This window comes from Canis lupus, chromosome 13 (genome assembly GCF_048164855.1).
Source record: "Canis lupus baileyi chromosome 13, mCanLup2.hap1, whole genome shotgun sequence".
NCBI lineage: Eukaryota > Metazoa > Chordata > Mammalia > Carnivora > Canidae > Canis > Canis lupus.
The window spans coordinates 38,238,912-38,260,769 of record NC_132850.1 but is presented as its reverse complement, the minus strand read 5'-3'; the positions used below and the strand labels follow the sequence as shown (position 1 = coordinate 38,260,769).

At 37.1% G+C, this 21,858-nt stretch overlaps 1 long non-coding RNA gene across 21 annotated transcripts in view; it reads left to right on the top strand.

The window, feature by feature from the left end:
* The first annotated feature begins 1,941 nt into the window (after window positions 1-1,941).
* LOC140602922 (uncharacterized) overlaps window positions 1,942-21,858 on the top strand; it is an 86,776-nt gene continuing 66,859 nt past the window's right edge. For 18 of the 21 annotated variants that reach the window (XR_012005925.1, XR_012005919.1, XR_012005922.1 and 15 more), the window contains exons 1-3: window positions 1,942-2,038; window positions 4,282-4,345; window positions 19,462-19,525. This is a non-coding gene — a long non-coding RNA (uncharacterized lncRNA). Of the gene's footprint in view, window positions 2,039-4,200; window positions 4,346-6,830; window positions 6,986-11,355; window positions 11,394-19,461; window positions 19,526-21,858 lie in introns of all 21 variants that reach the window. The other 3 variants (XR_012005926.1, XR_012005924.1, XR_012005920.1) reach the window with 3 other exon arrangements.

Here is a 21,858-nt window from a genome sequence, read left to right as displayed (position 1 = left end):
CTTATAATAACAATAACAATAGTAATACTAATAATAATGGCTCTTACTTACAAAATGCCTATTGTGTGCCAGGTATTGTATCAAATACAATTGTATGAAATCTTCTAAGAAAGGGTTTCTGCATACATTACTTAATTCATTTTACAAGTGTAATAGTTGAAACTAAATAAATGAATCCATTATCTGAAGCATTTGATGTTTCCCTTATATCCATATATTTTACCTTGCAATATATGCTAATAATAAAAATCAGATAAAGTATCAGCATTACACTTCTTTCCATAAAGGTACAACATGCTACATATAATATTTTATCATGAAAAAGATATCTCACTGCTTTCCTACCAAGATTTGGCTCTATGACTGTCAATTTCTCTTGGTTTCTTTGTAGCAAAGCATCAAAAGCAATTGTGGGTATAAGAAAAAAATTTTCAATCTAAAAGAGAGGTGGTGCCAGATAAATTTCCCCAGATATTTTGGATCCACATGCATCCAGAAACAAACAGCTTAGTAGCTATGAGAGAGGATATATTTCTTGGCAGAAGGGCATAGGGCTGGAGTATTTGACAATTAGATGATATAGTGGCTAGGTCTAGAAAATCGGGGGTTACAGGATGGAGAAGACACCCAAGTTTTACACAAGAAGCATCTGCCTAATCATGGTCCTCCATTTTGAAAGGACCCGGAACAGAGACTTTTGAGTATGATACCATTTTCTCTGTCATGATGAAGAGCAGCACTCCCCACTAGCAATCCGCTAATACTCACTACTGAGCTGCTTTCGTATTTTGCTCCTTTATACCCAATAAAACATTAAGGTGTTTATGATCAAGTGTAATTCAACCACATTGGTAAAGTACTTCTTAAAACTGAAGACTTAATAACAACTCGATTTAGAGACTGGCTGTCACCAGCAGGCAGAGAGCTATGGTACACAAAAACACCAGTTTGTGTGATAAAAGCTTGACAGCCTTGCCTACATACAAACCAAAGAAAATAACATGCCTATGACAGCTACAACAGCAGCAATTTTAAACTTCTCACTGATGAAACACACTTTGAAGTCATAACTCTTGTATAAATCTGGATGTCACTTTTTTCATGTTATAATTTTGCGATCCAATGGATCATTGTGTAGACCCTCTACCTGCAAATGAGCTCGATAATGCAGCATGTGCACAAATCATTGAGCTATCAGTGACATCAGGGGTTTGGCTGCTGGGGTTATTAACAGATATTTTTTCACCTAGAAGCACAGACTAAAATCAATCATTCTGATAACTAGGCATGGCATGAGCTGTCTGCACTTTCATTTCAATCTGATTAATCACATATACACAGACCTTTAACTTAAAGGAGCAATTGTTCACATTTAATCACAAAGAAACATTCAAGCATACCATCAGACATTACTAAATTTAACTACAATTTATGCTTCCTGTTTTAGCAAATATGTTTAGGATAATATGGGTTTCTGGATATAAATACATTGTTTCCTTCATTTGACAAATATTAAAATCGAAGCCAAGTAAAATAATCCACGGTGGGTTTTATCATTTATCATCTGATGCTTTTGAAGTTTCCATTATACCATACATTTTATTGCACAATTTATGCTGATAATCAGAGTACAGGTAAATTATCAGCATTATGTATTTTTCAGTAAAGTAGAACAGGCTAGATATCAAATTTCATCATGTTACATGTCCTACATCTTGCCAAGATTTGGTTCTATTACCCTGTCAATTTCTCCAGGTTCTATATTGCAAGAAAATAAATACAGTTGTGGTTACATGGTTCTTTTTTGTTTTTTGTTTTGTTTTGTTTTTATTTTTGTTTTTTAGTCTGGAATAGAGTTGGGATCAAGTAAATCCCTCTTATGATCCTTACAACAGTGTTCCCAGAGAAACACAACATTCCAGAGGCACATCTGCTGTTACTATAACAACAAAAAGGCAGAGTCTAAAGAGAATCATCTGCTCTAGAGGGCAGTCCACAAACCAGGAGGATCCTTGGGTTCTTCTCCAAGAAGCCAAAGGTGACTTTTAATTAAAGGAAAGAGAACTTGAAGAGAGTTTTATGTCTAAGAGGGGCACAGGGTGGTCAGAATTTAGGAAAGATAGAAGGGTAGCTCAAGATTTATAGACCAAAGGTGCAAAGCTGCTCTCAGAGAAATCAGCTATTAGAGCTGTAGGAAAATATCCAATGGCTGGAATGTGTGCACAGAGTTAAGAACTGGTCCAGGGTGATACCCAATAGAAGAAAGAACCACTCTTCAGTAGTCTGACCCAAAGACAAATAGCAACACCATGAGAGGAAGGTGAAGTTACTAGCCCACCTCAATCATCCAGGACCCTAGAGATATATATTGAGAATGGTCTTGGACTGGCTATCCAGGGAAGTGTCAACATGCTCTGTTGAAGAGCTGAACATGGCAATGAGTCTCAAGCAGTCCATCCGAGACTTCGCTTCTTTCCCTGACTTAGCTTTCTGGTATATTGGCTTCTTCTCAGGTCGTTGACCTTTTCGGTCGTCTTGGCCAGGTTCCCATGTGAGATTAATTTCTATTTTCAAGTACACCCAAGCCTGTCTTTCACTCCAAGGAAACCCTATCAGTTAATTAATCTCACTCTCTATTACTAGTCTCTTGGTTTTAATGTCTCTCTATCTAAGCTCTATCTTGGCCTCAACTGGAGTTTTCAGACTCTCCCTGGATTGAACTTTGCCCCTTTTACGGTCAAAATGGTTCATTAGCCAATTAACTTTCTGTCCAGGGAGGGAGATTAACGTCCAGCAAAAAAAATGAATAAGCAGACACATATACAATAAATGGCAATTTCTATAAACGCTTTGAATGAAATAAACTGAACTAAAGAAAATATGAAGTGGAATGATTCTGCTTTGGGAGGGTGGTCAAAAAAGACATCTCTAAGAGGGTGGTTTTTAAATGGAGACCCAAAAAAAGAGAAAGTAGCTAGTTGCAGTAACAGCAATGTGCAAATCTTTGTGGTATATGATAGAGGTGTGGTTATAAAACCACTAACCCCCAAGTGGGACTTCTCAGTAGTGACTCAAGGTTGCAGGGTCTTGAAAAGAGGGCGAGAAGTAGGTATGAGCCTGATCACAGATTTACGAGTCATGGTTAAAGAGTTTGGATTTCATTTTAAGTTTCTTACATGGCATATTGTTACAAGGCCTGAAGAGACCTTTGGGACTCATCCCATCTGTCAGGTAGAAGGTAATTCTTTTGCTTTTTAATCCATGCACCAACTTTTATAAGTCAACTTGACTAATGTTTGTTTATAATCAGTGAGTAAGCTGCTACTTTAATACTGCTACCCTGGAAGAGGCCCCTTCAAGGCATGTTAAATTAACTGATGTGAATAAAAACAATGAATAAAAATACCTCTCTCATTTAATGAGAACAGCAACTTCTGTTTCCCTGGGCTTTTTTGGTCCCATAAGACCTTTTAAAACAAAGTGAGCGTGTTATGGTTCAAATGCTAAAAACATAATCTCATCTCTTTCTTGTTGGGTTACATTTCAAGAAGCCATTTTAGATCAATCTTTTTGAGCACAGAAGCTCTCAGAAGCTGTGGCTAAAACATACCTAATACCACTGCTAGTTGCCTATTTTTCCCTGAAGTTGTTTTCACAAGGAACCAAAAGAGGTTATGATTCTTTAATCTGACACAGGGTCCCTCGAGCTTGAGGCTGTTGATAAAAGAAGCCCCAGAGTTTTTGTTCAATGTCCTGGTTATCCCCTTGGTCTCAATGTAAAAGGCGAGGCAAAATGCCACTTCCCTAACTTGCCATTGCTAGAGGGATTATAAAAAGTTTACACAAGAACTTTCTGAATCTATTCATATGTTGTGCATGTACCATCTCTCAGGTACTCGATTCCATATGTTTATTACTCACCCTTCAAAGGGGTGAAGCTGTATAATGAAAACTGGATTTTATTCCAGTTCTGTAACTAATTTGTTTCGCGACCAAGTAAAAATTTTATCCTCTCTTAGCATTATTTTTATTTGCAAGATGACCTCTATGGCTCCTTCCAGCTCTATTATTCTATGAATTTCTATCAACATGGACTCAAAAATAATGCGGGTATTAGTTACAGTAAGCTAAACTGCTGTTACAAATAGACTCAAAAGTACAAAAGCTCAAACAAAATAGAATCCATCTCTCTTCACACAGTGGTCCAGGACAATGTTCTAGATCAGCCCCCTTTTTGACTCAGGAAACTGTTGTAACCATACGTGGTCTCCAACTCTGCAGATAACCCTTCCAGCCTATCAGAAAGGAGGCAAGTTGAAGTCCATGGCCAGAGAAACCCTGAAAGGTAAGTGGAGGAAATCTGATACATAACTCTCCCTCTTTCATTCCTCTAGCAAGAGTTTAAACATGGGGCGATAATTAGCTACAAGGGAGGCTGGAAAGTACAGCGCCAGGCAGGCTCCAGACAGAACTCCATTATAAGAAGAGAAGAATGGATTTGGGTGGACAAATAGTCTCTGCTACATACCCAACACCTGTATGGTCCTTCACGGCCTACAAAGCTTCTTATCAACTGAATTTTCACCACAACTCTGTGAAACAATTATTAAGAATTCCATTATACAGAGGTAAAAACTATGTCCCAGAGAGATTAAGTATAATATATAAAGTCTCACAAATTTGAACTAAGTTTCAATTTTAAGTCTGTTGGTCAGTGTCTCCCCTGTTATATATACTAAACTGAAATAGCTGCATAGAAAATAATAATTAGTATACAGCTGCATGAATAAGGTGGGGTTTGAAGAACAAAGATGCATTACTGAAAAAAGTAATGGGAGCATCTAAAGCACTCTGTAGACCCAGCCCAATCTCCCATGTGTTAAGAGGTCTCTAGATAACCTGGGAAGAATTTAAGAAGTGGAAATTATATATATATATATATATATATATATATATATATATATATATATATATAAAATTATGTGTTTTAATATTATATATATGTTATATGTATAATATATGTTTATATATACATATATACATATATATATTTTTTAAGAGGCTGATGAAGTTGGCAATTGAAACATTTACTTATTTTGCTCTCACTCTCAGCTGGTCTACAAAGCATGTCTAAGGACAAAAGAATTGCAAGAAACACTGCCTGGAAGTAAACACAAATCATACAGGAAGGCTAGAATCTAAAATTATCAAAAATAAAAAATATAGAAGGTCATCTCACAGACAGAGAAGTGGTTTTGCACTGGCCATATACTTGCGGGCTGCTAGAGAGGACAATATATCCCTCCCCACTGTCACCCATCATACAGGCTTACAAATCATTTGCTGCTTCAACTATTTTATGCTTGCTATGAAAATCCAACCATAAACCGCCGCTAAACCAACCTCATGTCTTTTAAAGGATCAGTCAAGCAATCCCTGAAGCACAACCTTGAAAAATTCTAGCTGGATTCTTCCTTAGTTTAAGCCAAATTTCTACGAAAATAAAGAATTCCTAAATAATACATTAGGTATAATTTCTTTTTTTAATTTTTTTTAATTTTTATTTATTTATGATAGTCACAGAGAGAGAGAAAGAGAGAGAGAGAGGCAGAGACACAGGCAGAGGGAGAAGCAGGCTCCATGCACTGGGAGCCCGACGTGGGACTCGATCCCGGGTCTCCAGGATCGCACCCTGGGCCAAAGGCAGGGGCCAAACCGCTGTGCCACCCAGGGATCCCTACATTAGGTATAATTATTCTTAGTTCTAGTCTTCCAAAGGAATTGAGATAATATTTCAGGATGATTCCTCTTCCAAATTCCTCCCTACTCCCATTCATATGATTTCACGATTTAAAAGTAAAGGTCCCCTTTCTCACAAATCTGTTCAAAAGTGGTCATTTTTTAAAGGGATGGGCATTTTATGGATTACCAACTCTATATAACTAAAGTTGTGATGAGTCTCCGAGTCCAGCTGTCATTCATGAAGTACTCAAAATGAATTTTCAGAGGAGCATTGGTAAAGCCCCCCAAATCAGGGATCACGTGCTAGATGTAACAAGGCAATGCATCATTTCACACAAGTTAATTCTGTTCTATTCGTGCCCTCTCTGAGAAGTGTTGAAAAGCTTATCAATGTATATGACTCCTCACAGAGAATTTTAAGAATTATGTCACCCTACATCCTCTCATGACAAAGCTCTCCTGGACCCTTTCTTCTAATTCATTTTCATTCTAGACGCTCCAGGGGCCTCACAGAGACAGTACTGGCTTTTGTCACCATTTAAGAGAGGATAGAAATTCTACCAAATTATACCACCATGGCTTTTTAAAAAAACAATCTAACTAGACCCAACTTACTTTAGCAATTTTGAGTACTGTTTTGCTTTTGTATCCAAGCCTGTCATCATCGGGTTTTATTTATTGAGCACTTTTGTGTTTATAGCATTGAATTCAGCAGATAACAGAGCAGAAAAGAGAAGAAGCAGAGGAGGATTTTTACAATCTAGAGAAAAGAATCTAAATCTACCTCAAAAGCTAATAGCATGTTATTAATGCAGTTCGTCCTAATGCTAATTTCTCTGGTCTTTTGTTTACACAAGAAAGCTCCAGGCTGGTTTATGGTGTCACATTTATCAGCCAGGAGAATATAAGCAAATCCCATTATGCCTAATTCAACCACCCAAATGAACCAAAATGTGTATTATGGTATCTCTTGATGCTGCAATTTCTACTTAAAAACAGAAACATAATTCTAATGCTCAGCAAATACAAAAGAAAAGCAAAGTGTTTTTCTCACAATTCCTGTTTTGACTTCCTCATTATTGTCTAAGCCCTAAGGCTCATCAGCAACTATGGAGAAAGGAAGAAAAAAAATTTTTTTAATGTAGTCAAGAAATCACTCAACACCAAGAATGAACAGAACTGGTGTGAAGGTGACCCATGGATGTCGTATCTCAACTACCTTTTTGGCAGCACACCTCTTCAGGTATTCAGACCATTCAGCAATTTCTCAAAACTGTGGCTTCTCAAATGTTTCCCTCACTGTGTAGCTTAGAAAATGTCCCCTCTTTATCACAAAATCCACCATTTTTCATAACACCCAGCTCCTTCATTTCTTTCCTCCTCCCAACGAAAAAGCAAAGTCTCAGCTCTAGTTGCAGGACAAACCAACTTCTAGGTGAAGGTGTCAGAAAGGAACAATGACCATATGTACCCTACTTTTCAGGGACTTTTAAGAACAGAGGTCTGATAGAGTGAGCATAACTTTCAAAAACATCCACGACCAAGGGTATGATTTTCCCACTGGGGTGGATCTGGACAAGTATGTAAAAAATATCTATAGCAACTTTGATTAAAGGAGTCATCGTTTCCAACTTAAATGCTACAGGGTGTGTCAGTGAAAATAAAATTTCACCCCTCTGAATGAAAAAATCTGACTCTATGCAACTATCCCTTCCTTGGTCTCTTTTTCTTTATCTTATATAGTGAGCTTTGCCCACTCTTATTAAAATTGGATTACCCCTTCTGCTAGATGTTGAAGTTCCAAAAAATCTCACAGCCAATTATTCAAGCACAAACTCAACTGTCTCTCATCCATCTATTCATTCATGTACTATTCCATGGATAATGCAACACACACACACGCAATCCTGGGGGTTGAGGATTTCCAATACATAGCACTTCTCTTCCTCACCCAATTCTCTGTTAACTGAGAAGTAAGACAAAAGGAGTAATAAATGAAGATCCCCCTTTTTTTCCCCTGAGAAAACCACTAGAGAAAACTGTGTCATATACACAGACAAGAATTCTAAATACCCAATATCAGACTTAGGGAGACTTATCACCTAGCCACAGAGAGCTCCAAATGACCAGAGCCCTCCCTTGTGAGTTATAAGGTTTACTACATGACCAAGGGCAATCTAGAGCATACACTCACCAACCAGATCCTCAGAACGGGAAGGAAAGGGCAGAGTAACACATGCCCATTTCCTCCTACTCCAATCCACCAACCCCATTCATCACTCCTTTTCCCCAGGGAAGTGAAGGGCTGAAACAAGGCCAGGAGTGTCACATTTGGCAATGCCCCTTGAAGTGGACTGAAGTATAGGATTGCAGCAAAAGTGCCTCCAGGCCCACCATTATATACCTTAAAAGTTTGCTCTCTTGACCCACTGGGCTTCAGTACTAACCAGAGGTGTGGGTCTTCTCCAGAAAGAAAGAGATGCCACTGCCAGGATATGGTGTCCCTGCATGAGGACTCTCCCCATCCCAAGCATGCATTTGCTCCTTTGCAGATACTCATGGGGCCATTGATCCCAAAAGGTTCCAAACTGGACAGAGCCATGAACTAACTAAGCTCATACTTGCTGTGGCCCCAGATTTTGATGTTGGCTCACTTCTTCAACAGCTTCAAGCTTTCACTCAAATGTTGCCTTATCAGAAATGCATCTCCTGACCACCCTATTTAAAATTGAAAGCCATCATTTCCCCCAGCACTCTCTACCCTCTTTCCCTGTTTTGTTTTTCTCGAAATCATTGCTTCTTACTTGACATGTCACTTTGCAATTATTAAAAATCAAAAAGTAAATATAATTGTTTATTGACTCAGCTGTAATGTAAGCTCTATGAGGGCCAGGTGTTTTGATTGCTTTGGTTACTGAAACATTCCCAGTGCCCAGAACTACTGGCAGCTGGCAAACACTAAGAATTTGTCAGATGAACAAATGAGTAGAAATAGTCCCTCAGCTGGATATGGAGCACCATACACTGCTGAAACTCTCGAAGTTAAAATTGCCAACAAGTCCGGTCTCCTCCCCAATGCTTAAAGCAATCTATCCCAGTCATTCCTTATAGATAGTCCTCCTCCAACTTAATCTCCTGGGTTTTTTTCCCTTGATAGTCCTTGCCGGTACACCAGGTATTGGTATTCCTGAACTGAATTCTTTCCCCAAACTTTGAAACCTTTATTTAGAAGGAAAGAGCAGAATATATGGTCTTTGGGGATAGGACTTCCTAGAGAGAGAGAAGAGAGGAAGAGATACACCTTCTGATGTCCACTTCCTCACCCTAAATCTTCCCAGTTAAGCCATTCATCTCCCATCCCCAACTGTATTCCAAGAGATGGAGAAAGTCCAGAAGAATTATACCAATGGCTTTCTTCCCATGTGGAAGGAAACATCAGTCAGGGGGATTAAACTGACCTACACCAAAATCATGATTTAAAGTCTAGAAAATTTATGGTCTAGAGAAACAGAGACGTAAACAATTAATAGGAAAAATAAGTTATATAGTGATATTGGTATTAAGTATTATGGGAACATAAACAAGGAATTGGCTGTAGCCAATATAGTTGAGATGTATCTGTCAATGTATTTTAAACTCAGTATAGTTTTTAAAAATATATTAAATGTATAACCTCTAAAATACATTTGTCCTAGAATCATTCCTTAATTTCATTGAGTCCTTTCTCCATTGGCAAAGTAACTTCTTAGCTATCTAATTCAGTCTTCACCTCTGCCTCTTGCCACTTAGGTATGTGCACAGCTTCACACACCTGCATGGGTGTAAACACACATGGGGGTGCACACACACATGGTGCCAGTGTCTCCCAGAGACATAGTCATAGCAATCTCCACTTACCCGTGCACATGGCTACCTAGAATAAAGACTATATTTTCACATCATCCTTCCACCTAGACGTGGTCCCAGAATATAAGTATAATTAGTGTATGTAACTATAATAGGGATTGGGAACAATGATTTCTTTCCTTTGCTCCTACTTGCCATTGGGAATGTGGTTTTCCTGGTTGGAGCTGGAGCAGCTATCTTGGATGGTAAGATGATTTTGAGAACAAAGCCCCATGAACAAGATGGAAGAAACTTGTGTCCTTGACACCATGAAATGCTATGCTAGTCCTAAGCCCTATTTTCAGTTTTTATATGAGAAAGAAATGAACCTCCATCTTGTTTAAAGTTAGTTGAAGCCTCTGCTATTTTGGGTTTTTAGACATTCATAAATAAAACTAATTCTAGTCCATTCTCAATCAATTTATCTTTTCTCCACTCCTCACCTCTCCCCCAGTCTCTCTCGCTTTCCCTTCTTCCTTCTCTCTCTCTTACACACACACAGACATACATACACACTCTTAGTGCTACTCCCATTGTAGAACTTTGTGCTTTCCTTTGTTTCTTGTTGATGTGCCTTCCTCCCACTTATTTCTAATCTCCCTTACCCTTGCTTTAAATAGTTACTTCAAATGTTACTTGATCCCAAAAGCTTTCTTATTCACATCCCCAGCCACTTTCTTAAATTTGCAGAGCAACTTCTGCCAACTTCAATAGCCTAGAGTGTAATTCTTGACTGATTTATCTTCTTCTCAAAAAAGCCCTGTTTCTGAAGAGTAGGTATCAAAACTATTTTACTCTGGATCTTCAGAATCTAGCAGAGTGCCTGATGCAAAGACACAACCTGCAGCACATATTAAATAAAGTAGGTCGGGTACTTATTAATAATCTCATTTTACAGAAAGACAAACTGAGGTTAGTGATTTATATGAGGCCACATAAGTTAATATCCAAACTGTGTTTTCCTACTGTACTAGGATGTATTCCAATTAGAAAATAACTATGATTTCAGGCACTTGGAAATATCCTTCTGTTCCAGGCTGAATGAAGTATGTTCACAAATAGACCCAGACTTGTAGGAATAGCCCATGGAAGCCTGCAACATTAGTTTTCTTCACTTAATTTAGGGACTAGCACATATTCCACAATCCTAGAGAGTAGCTACAATACCCACTGAATTAGGGAAAGTGTAGTCTCAGTCTTTTTAATGTTAAACCACAGTCAGGTTTCTTCCTTTATGTTTATTCTTCTACATCTTAGTTAAGCAATTTTTGGCAAATTTTTATGGAAGTGATTGGTGAATACTAGATAACTTTTATGCAACTATAATACTTAATATAAACAAATTTTAACTTTTTCTGCACAGCTAAGAGCCAAGTGATCCAACCTCCAGATTTATTCAAATGATATGCAAATAGTTCATTACCAGATGAACTGGAAAATGTGATAATATTTTATAATATGTTATGCTATCCTAACAATAAACTCAAGAAAGACACCTAAAATGTTGTATTAAAAATTGCGAAGAAAATTATAAATCTCAAGGTCCACACCACCTAGAAAGAAAGTTAGCAGATATCCTAGGAAAGGTCTACCTCCTTCTCTTTTTGCATCTGTGACTCAGAAGAACCTGACCACAGAAATATTAATGCAATCAGTCATTTAATAGCACTCCTTAGGGTCTGCTGAGCCACTCTCTGACTCTTGCTCTATATCCATCCATTCCCTTAGAAGTGGATGCTTCGCACAACCAGCATGAACCTCTACAGGTAAGTCAGACCATTTCACTCCACTTCTCAAAGCTCTCTAGAAGCTCCCATGATGTGTGTAGCCTTATGTTATCTGGTCTTTGGTTACTCCCATCCTGTTCTTCTACCTATGGTCCCCTCAGCTTATTCCAACCCAGCCTCACTACCTTTCAGGGTCATTGCATTTGCCATTGTCTCTATCAGGTACAATTTTTTCCCAGGTACATTATGTCTCACTGTCACAGTTCAATTAGGTCTCTTCTGAACAATCATCTCAGACACGTCAACCCTGATCACAAACCTAAGACAGCAGCCTCTATCCCCCTCTCCCTACTTGCTCTGCATATTTTTCTTCACAGCAATCATCACCATCTGACATTACATTAAACATTTATCCATCCATCCTTCTAGTATTTGTTTGCTTGTTTAACTATCAATTTACTTGTTTATTAATAAATAAACAAGTATCTGTCTTCCTCCTGGAACAGAAGCTTCATGAGGGCTCCTTGTTTGTCTTCTTCACTGCTGAACACTGTACCCAGTCGTAACAGACTCTCAATAAATACTGATCGAGAGAAAAAAAAACAATTCATCCAACAACTGTATCTATCTTAGGTCATGTGTAAGATGAGTGTTATCCATACTGCCTTTGGTCTCACAATATTGACAGTTTAATTGGAAAAGAAGCTGCTACAACTTATAAACATTCTGGGGGAAAAATCATTTTGCCTCTGTTGTCAAAGGCTCCCTACCAACATCAGAGGAACTATATGTCTAAGGTTTTACTTGGTCTACTGTGTGGAAGGTTAAAAGAACAAAATATCTTTTAGGAAGTTTGGTTCAGCTTTCTGTTGATTCTTTCCCCTTTATGGTTTCAGCTATCAGGCTATTAGGTAGGCAGAGAGAACTAAGTTGTCAGATGGCTTCTCTTCCATTTGAAATAAAAGAATTTAAATTTCCATTCAAAATAAAAGAATTTGATTAATTTTAGAGTTATCTTAGCTGACTAATATTATCAACCAAACAACTGATTATCTATACAACACACAGAAAGCATAAAACAATATAAATAGCAAAGAAGACTCAAGGAATCTTCTATAATAGTAAGTATAATAAAAATGATACTGAGGTCTAAGGGCTACAAAAATAAATGCATTTACTATATCACAATAATCTTAGGAGTTATAGACCAGGAAACTGAGGCATAGAGGAACTAAAAACGTTCCCGATGTCACACAGTATTTCTTATATTAAATAGAAGAGTAGGAATTGCACTGTCTGGCTTCCATTTGTTCAAGTTGATGTATTTGTAGCTCTTCTGTCAGTCTTGGCTCCTTCACCCGTGGGGGCATGCTCCCATCTTAATGTACAACCTTTGTTTCCTGCTCTTTTTCATGAGTCTTGGGACTTTTCTGCTGTTCTCAGCTCTGAAGTGCATCACTTGGCTGCTCTCCTTAGGTGACTGCTTCTGGCTCTTAGGCTCTACATGATATTGCCTTTCCCTCTGAAACACGGATATAGAGAATAATCCCTCTATGAGTCTGTTCCAATCTGATTCCAACCCCACTTTGAATTACATTTGAAAGTAAGACCTGTATAACTATTAGTCTCTCTGTTACAACAACCAAATTTTGTCATATTGGCAAGAACTGGCAGCGGTTGCAAACGTTGGGTCTTCTAAAGTATGTAGTCTCCTCATCTCTACCTTGTGCCCTAGTTCTATTCTGCTGCTTTGGGATATGGATCAACCCATAGCTCTCCACTGGCTGTTTAACACATTACACTGAGAGAAATCTTTATATCCTTTGTTTTTGGTGGAGGAGATGGAATGACTGGCCACCTTGGTTGCTTTGACAAAAATTGCTTACTGCAGTAACTAGGTATATTTTAAAGTTCAACCTAACAAGCAATTAAACTGTTATTCTTGATAGTGTTGCTTCTCCCTACTTCTTTGAGGGGAAGACCAGAAAAGAGAAAGCAGAATTCTCCATCTTCCCCACATTCTAAGAGGACCATTTTGCCATAAATTGGGAAAACAAAATTTGCTGATTTCTGAAGTGCACAGATCAGTCACCAAAGCAAACATGTAAAGGTCTTCCTCTTTATTCTCTTATACACAAGGTGAATAAAAACCACCTTTGAAAATTTAAAAATGCATGGAAACAAATGAAGATAAAAACACAACAGTCCAAAACCTTTGGGATGCAGCAAAATCAGTTCTAAGACAGAAGTTTATAGCAATATAGGCCTACCTCAAGAAGCAAGAAAAGTCTCAAATACACAACTTAACCTTACACCTAAAGGAGCTGGAAAAACAACAACAAATGAAGTCTAAAGCCAGCAGAAGGAAGGAAACAATAAAGATTAGAGTAGAAATAAATGATATAGAAACTAAAAAAATAACAGAACAGGTCAATGAAACCAGGAGCTGGTTTTATGAAAAAATTAATTGATATCTCTCTAGCCAGACTTATGAAAAAGAAAAGAGAAAGGACCCAAATAAATAAAACCACAAATGAGAGAGGAAAAAGAACAACCAACACCACAGAAACACAAACAAGTATAAAAGAATATCATGAAAAACTATATACTAACAAATTGGACAACCTAGAAGAAATGGATAAATTTCTAGAAACATATAAATTACCAAAAACAGGTACCAAACAGGAAGAAGTAGAAAATTTGAACAGACCAATAACCAGCAAAGAAACTGACTCAGTTAATCAAAAAACTCCCAACAAACAAAAATCAAGAACCAGATGGCTTCACAGGTAAAATCTATGAAACATTTAAGAAAATAATTAATACTTATTCTCTTCAAACTATTCCAAAAAAAATAGAAAAGTAAGGAAAACATCCAAACTCATTCTATGAGGCCAACATTATCCTGATATCAAAACCAGACAAAGACACCACACACACACAGAAAGAGAACTAGAGATTAATATCTCTGATGAATATAAATGCAAAATCTTTAACTCAATAATACTAGCAAACTGAATCCAACAATACACTAAAAAAAATCATTTACTGAGAACAGGTGGGATTTATTCCTGGGTTGCAAGGGTGGTTCAACATTCACATATCAAAGTGATATATCACATTAATAAAAGAGAGGAGGATAAGAACCATATGATCATTGCAATTAGATAACTAGGACTAGATCTAACCAAAGAGGTAAAAGACCTGCACACTGAAAACTATAAAACACTGATAAAAGAAGTTTGAAGATGACACAAAGAATTGGAAACACATTCCATGCCCATAGATTGGAAGAACAAATATTGTTAAAATATCTATATCATTCAAACCAATCTATACATTTAATGCAATCCCTATCAAAATACCAACACCATTTTCCACAGAACTATAACAAACAATTCTAAAATTTGTATTGAGCCACAAAAGACCCTAAATAGCGGGATCTCTGGGTGGCGCAGCGATTTGGCGCCTGCCTTTGGCCCAGGGCGCGATCCTGGAGACCCACGATCGAATCCCATGTCGGGCTCCCGGTGCATGGAGCCTGCTTCTCCCTCTGCCTGTGTCTCTGCCTCTCTATCTGTGTGTGTGACTATCATAAATAATAAATAAAAATTAAAAAAAAAGACCCTAAATAGCCAAAGCAATCTTGAAAAAGAAAAGCAAAACTGGAGGCATCACAATTCCAGACTTCAAGTTATATTAACAAGTTGTGGTGATCAAAACAGCATGGTAGTGGCACAAAAATAGACACAAGATCAACAGAACAAAATAGAAAACCCAGAAATTAATCCATAGCTCTATGGTCAATTAATCCTTGACAAAGTTGGGAAGAATATAACAATAGGGAAAAGACTGTCTCTTTGACAAATGGTGTTGAGAAAACTGGACAGCAACATGTAAAAGAATGATACTGAACCACTTTCTTATACACAAAAATATATTTAAAATGGATTAAAGACCTAAATATGAGACTTGAAACCATGAAAATCCTAGAAGAGAACACAGGCAGTAATCTCTGACACTGGCCACAGGAACTTCTTTTTTGATATGCCTCCTGAGACAAGGGAAGCAAAAGCAAAAATAGACTATTGAGATTACAACAAAATAAAAAGCTTCTGCACAGCAAAGGAAACAATCCACAAAACTAAAAGGCAACCTACGGAATGGAAGAAGATATTTGCAAATGACATATCTGATAAAGAGTTTTTATCCAAAATATGTAAAGAACTTATAAAACTCAACACTCAAAAAATGAACAAACCAATTAAAAAATGGGCAGAAGACATGAATAGACATTTTTCCAAAGGACACACACAGATGACCAGTAGTTACATGAAAAGATGCTCAACATCACTTATCATTAGGGAAATGCAAATTAAAACCATAATGAGATATCAGTTCACACTTGTCAGAATGGCTAAATCAACAACACAAGAAACAACAGGTGTTGGTGAGGATGCGGAGAAAGGGGAACCCTCCCACACTGTTGGTAGGAATACAAACTGGTACAGCCATTCTGGAAAACAGTATGGAGGTTCCTCAAAAAGTTAAAAATAAAACTACTCTATAATCCAGCAATCACATTACTAGGTATTTATTCAAAGAATATACTAATTCAAAGAGATACATGTACCCCAATGTTTATAACAGCATCATCTACAATAGCCAAATTATGGAAATTGCCCAAGTGTCCACTGACTGATAAAAGAACTTATATATTTATATATGAATTATATATATATATATATAAAATATGTAATGGAATATTACTCAGCCATAAAAAAAGAACGAAATCTTGCCATTTGCAACAGCATGGATGGAGCTAGAGGGCATAATGCTAACAAAATGAGTTAGAGAAAGACAAATACCATATTCATATGTGGAATTTAAGAAACAAAATAAATGAGCAAAAGAAAAAGGAAAAAGAAAGATAGTGAAGCAAACCAAGAAGCAGACTTTTATCTATAAAGAACAATCTGATGATTACCAGGGAGGAGGCGGGTTGGGGGTGGGGGAGGCAGGGGTGAAACAAGTGATGGAGATTAAGGGATGCAATTGTCATGTTGAGCATGGGAAATGTTGAATCACTCTATTCTACACCTGAAATAAATATTATGCTACATGTTAACTAACTGGAATTTTAATAACAACTTTAAAAAAATAAAACCAAATTTTTTAGGGGCACATTGGTGGCTCAATTGGTTAAGTGTCTGCCTTCAGCTCAGGTCATGATCCTGGGGTCCTAGGATTGAGCCCCATGTCAGGCTCCCTGCTCAGTGGGAAGCCTGCTTCTCCCTTTCCCTCTGCTGCTCCCCCCACCACTTGTGTACTCTCTCCCTCAAATAAATAAATAAAATCTTAAAAAAAAAACAATAAAAAAACCACATTTGAGCAACAATTAAATACACCAGAAGTGAAAAATTGCAGATAGAGTTTGGAAATATTCACAGAGAATAAAAATTACAGTGGACTACAAAATACAAGAAAGGAAATCAATATAGTGATAAACATTGATTATAGTTGGAAGAACCTCATATTTACAGTTCTTTACAAAAAATAAAACATGTTCTCAAAAGATTAGATTCTTCCAATATATATCAAAAACATGATTCAAGTAGTTATTTATTTTGTGATCGAATTATGCTATCAAGAAACTGATAGTTTACATGTTTTGAGGCTGTGACTGGTTCTATGCATCTAAATCTATTACAGAATCTTCTGGCAGAAAGGAATAGCTAGAGGTTTTCTAACCCAGGCACTTTGACTCTGGCATGAGGAATTTGTATTGAACCACCCATCCAATAGATTACCTATTGCTTATCCAATTTTGAAGTCCTCCAGGGATACAGAATTGCCAACATTTTTTAAAATAGCCTATTCAAATACTCATTACCACATTAGCTCCTGGAAAATTCTACGGAGCCACATTGAAGAGAAAAGCAAGGAGACTCAGGTGTTACTGATGTCCGTAACAACAACACAACTGGGGTGGGAGTGTCATGGGATAGAAGAAAATGACGAGAATGGTAAAGCTGCAAAAGGCTGGAAAATTTAGGGAATAAGTCTGAAAGTTTATTATCTGAGAAAGGAATAAAATATATGCTTCACCAAGGACAGGGAAAAAGAACCTGTGAAAGTAAATTTATTCTATAATTTAAGGACTCCCGAGAGCAGGGGTCCTTCTATATTTGACTTAGCTGATAATGATGCTGAGCAATCCAGCATAAGTGGGGAGAAGGAGGCTGTGTTCCAGTCATCTCCTATTATATAGCCACCCCAAAGCTTAATGGCTTACAACCACCACCATTTTATTAGCACTGCATATATTCATAAGCCAGGAATTTAGGCAGGGCTCATTTGAGTGATTCTTCTAGGTGGTATTGACAGAAGTAACCAGGCAGTATTCATTCAGCTGGCAGATAAAGTGGTCTGGAGGATCCAAGAAGGATTAATTCACAAGTTAGCCCCTAGGCAGGAATGGTTCAAAGGATGGGGCTCTACTGGTTCCCTCAGTCAGGGACCTACATGTTGACTTTCAAAAATGGTGGTCTCAGTGTTGGTGAGCATCTTACGTAACAGCTCAAGGTTCTTAGTCTTTGAAAGGGTTCAGAAGGAAGCTTCAGGCATGACTGAGCTTTAGAAACCCCAGAATACAATTTCTTCTATATCCTTTTAGTCAAAAATGCCTCAATGGCCAGCCCACATTCAAGGAGAAAAGAATTAGACTCTCCCTCTCAATGGGAGGCATGGTAAAGAACATGTGTCCTTCTTTAACTCACCATAGTCTATAAAAATTTTTCTAGACAAACTTTTTCGTGAAATAATTTGGCAAAAGCAATAAAATATGTACCCAGTTAAGACATAGAGTTCAATAACACCTGCTATAGCTATGTTGCTATCCAAGTGGAATTGCAAATAAGCTAATGCACTTGTGTAAGAAATGTCTGTTCACCTGTGATCCTGCAGGCTCACTCAGTGTATGAGAATAGACTGAGCGAGGGTGAATGGGAATATACACTCTGGTCCTTTTGCTGCTATGGAGCAATTACTGGGTGCCTCTTCATGCTGGTCCGTAGTCCGTACTGAAGATCTCTAAAAAACAAAATGGTCCTTGTCCCTAAGAGTCCTCACCCTTTGTGGTATTAGAACACGGTTGAAAATCATATAAAGGAACTTATGAAATTTTAGCAATTCAGAAGACTTACTAATTTGGGATATGATTAATCCTGAGTTAGGGTTTAGATAAAACTTCACACAGAGATAGCACCTACACAAGGTCTTCCTTGAAGGAAGAGAAGTTTGTCACATGAGCCAGAAAAAGCAAACAGAATATGCAAAGGCAGAGGAGTCCGAAAAACCATGACGTGGGTGTACACATGTCTGTGTGTGCGTGCACATGTGTCTGTGTGTCCTGAAAGTAGTTTAGCATGTTGAGAAAGGAGTGGGAAAAGAGAGGAAGGCAGAGGGTTTATATTTTAAGAATAATCTTGTGTTTCATGTACTTGATTAGAAAAATTAGGGAAAGCTATTTTAGGGTTTTAAGCAGAGGTCTAACATGATCAGTTTTCATGTTTTAGGAAGACTTCTCTGGGCCATGGTAGAGAAGCTGAGATTCTGTCCTGACCAGGTCACCTCTCATTCAAAGTAAAAAGGAAATTAAAGGCAGTTTAGCAATTATTCAGAAATCCCTTCTTACAACTAACTAAAATTCCGCTTCCTGTGTCCACCTTTTCTTCCTGGATTCCTGGAATACTTGCTGTTGATGCATCAAATTGTACTTCTGGCTTCTTTATCCTCCCTCAGATTGAGAAGCCTTTCTGTCCAATTGGCTGAGAATGTACTTTGCAGTCTTATTTCCTCTTCCAAGAAATATATGTCTGATGGGAGATGCTCCTATTACAGCTTTAAGACCCCCCTACCCAGCGAGTTTTGAAAGATCAAAACAGAAAGAAATGCTTTGGCTCTGGCACAGAGCAAGTTCAAATACTTGCTTTTTTTTTTATTATTATTGTAGAATTTATTTCAGTTTGACATTCTTTATGTTGTTGTTTCCTTCTACCATGTTATAAATCCTTCTTGGACTGGAAACCGCTTTCAAACCCTTCAGTAGCTAAGCTGCTCAGCTGTAAGCCTATGAAGTCAGGCCAACATGGGCCAGTGTCACATCTGAGGTAAGTTCTTAATATTAAAAGTTACTTTCTAGGATTAGAGTGTACTTGTGTACATACAATATATAGTCTTACATGTACATATAAAAATGGTTTTATTCATAAATGTGGTTTTAAGTGAAATAACTGGAAGTTCAGTAGGCACGTATTTAAAAAATAACTAAGAGAAAAATAACTAAGAAAATATAAAGATTAAACCTATATTCAAGCAGCATCATATAATACTTTTGAAAGCATTAAATGTCTCATGAATAAGTTCTTATTTCTAATATTATGTAATCATCATAAAGATACTGTATTTATTCTTCAAATTGGCCATTTCAGGAAAAATAAGAACAACATATTCAGTGTAGACAGATCGAACAGGCAGATCTTAATCATCTGTAATGCACAATCCACCTTGATAGAATATGGGAAAACAGCAGTCAGGTGGCAGCCCGCCCCAGTGCCACAGGTTACCTGAGCCACGGGGAGAAAGCGTGGGTGTCTGATGAACTAGAATGGATTTATCATGCTGGACACTTTTCTGTCTGAAATATCCTTGCAGCTGACCCCCTTCAAGGCACCTTTTATTATACAGGGAAAAAATTGCATTTGCCTTCAAGTACAATGAAGGATGCTTGGTAGAAAATTAATTTTATTTTTAATTAGGAGCTGTTCACATCGTCTGCTTCATATCTCACCCTGTCAGCACACCATGGTCTGCATTCTTCATGAGCAGGAATTTTTACCAGAAGAGTTTCTAGCAGAGATATATTTTACATAATGCCTATTGTGCTATGCATGTGCAACACATTTCCTGAATATCATGTCCTTATATTTCATTCAAAAGAGTCCAAGGAGAACTAGAATAATATTTTGACATTTAAGCAAAAAAAAAAAAATAGAAATAGAAAATAAAAGGAATTTCAAGGAGAACTAGAATAATATTTTGACATTTAAGCAAAATTAAAAAAAAAATAGAAAATAAAAGGAATTTCAACTCATTAGAACAGTGGATATCAATTTCTGGCTAAACGTTAGAATCACCTGGAGAGCTTTAAAAAAAATCATTGCCCATATTGCACCCATTGGTATTTTTCTAAAACTATCCCAGGAGATTCTAGTGTGTAACAGGATTTGACAGGTTACAGCACCAGAAGATTCTTTATAGATATAGAAGTTATAGAAATGTTTGAATAATAATATTTGAGAAATATTTTCTCCATGGCTTCTTTTATTTGAGGCTCTTAAATAACATTTACAATACTGTGTAAAATAGTTCTCCCCAAATCAACCTAAACTGAACAACTATCAGGAGCCCACTGTACATGTGACACTTTACCAGATGTTTTAAGTCTATGTGAAATGGAGAAAAGCTTATCTCAAGCACAGTAGGATTTACCAGAAAGCTGATGAGTTAAATTTCACAGACTTCGTGTGCACAGACCCCTTCCAAAGCCATGGAAGGGCTCTAGCAATGTGTTAACATGTTCACATATTTTAATAGAATGTGCAGAAATAAAAAAATCATAGTTTTACTGCTATGATCTTGTTCCCTTCTAATTTCCCATCATATTTCACCCTGCGCCTGGTGGTGTCAGTGGTGTGAGATAACTTGCAGGAAAGGGAAGTTGAGTTGAGAACACATTTCATTTGGTTTAGAAAAAAAATGTATTTATATGGTTTATTGTCATTTCTGTGTACACTTAAGTTGTTGCTAGCTGTCCTAATACAGGAATGACTTGCAGGAACTTTCCTATTGCCTATGCACTGATTCACCCAGCCTAGTGACATAAAATTTCAGGGCCAACAAAAAACTCATCATGACATTGATGAAAACCTGGCTAATGAATGCTGTCGATTCCAAGAGAATTTGTGATTAGTCACTGCACATGAAAAACTTGAAATGTCCTAAAGCCTTATAACTCATCTCTGAAAGAAACTAAATAGAAGCTTTCACAAATTCAACAATAATTCCAGTAATGTATCTGACATTACCATTAACAAACTTTTAAGATGAGAGAAGCTTTAGAAACCTTTCAATAATGAACACTAGAGGAAAGGTAAGATTATCTTTTCTTTTTCCCATAGGAAATATTTTACAAAATTGTTGTTAAATTAAAAGTTAAAGAATCCAGCCAAAAAATGTGTGGGGAAAAGTATTATAGATATATTACAGGTCAGGAAGTTAGAGGAGTTTTTTAGTGAAGTTATTTTTTTTCTGGGTCTTACAATGTTTATAGACTTTGTTTTTAACTTTAATGTGATTTATTTTCTCATTCTAAATAAATATTCATTTTCCTATCTATTTTTGTATCTGTAATTATGAATTATTTTTCTTAAATAAAGTCCCT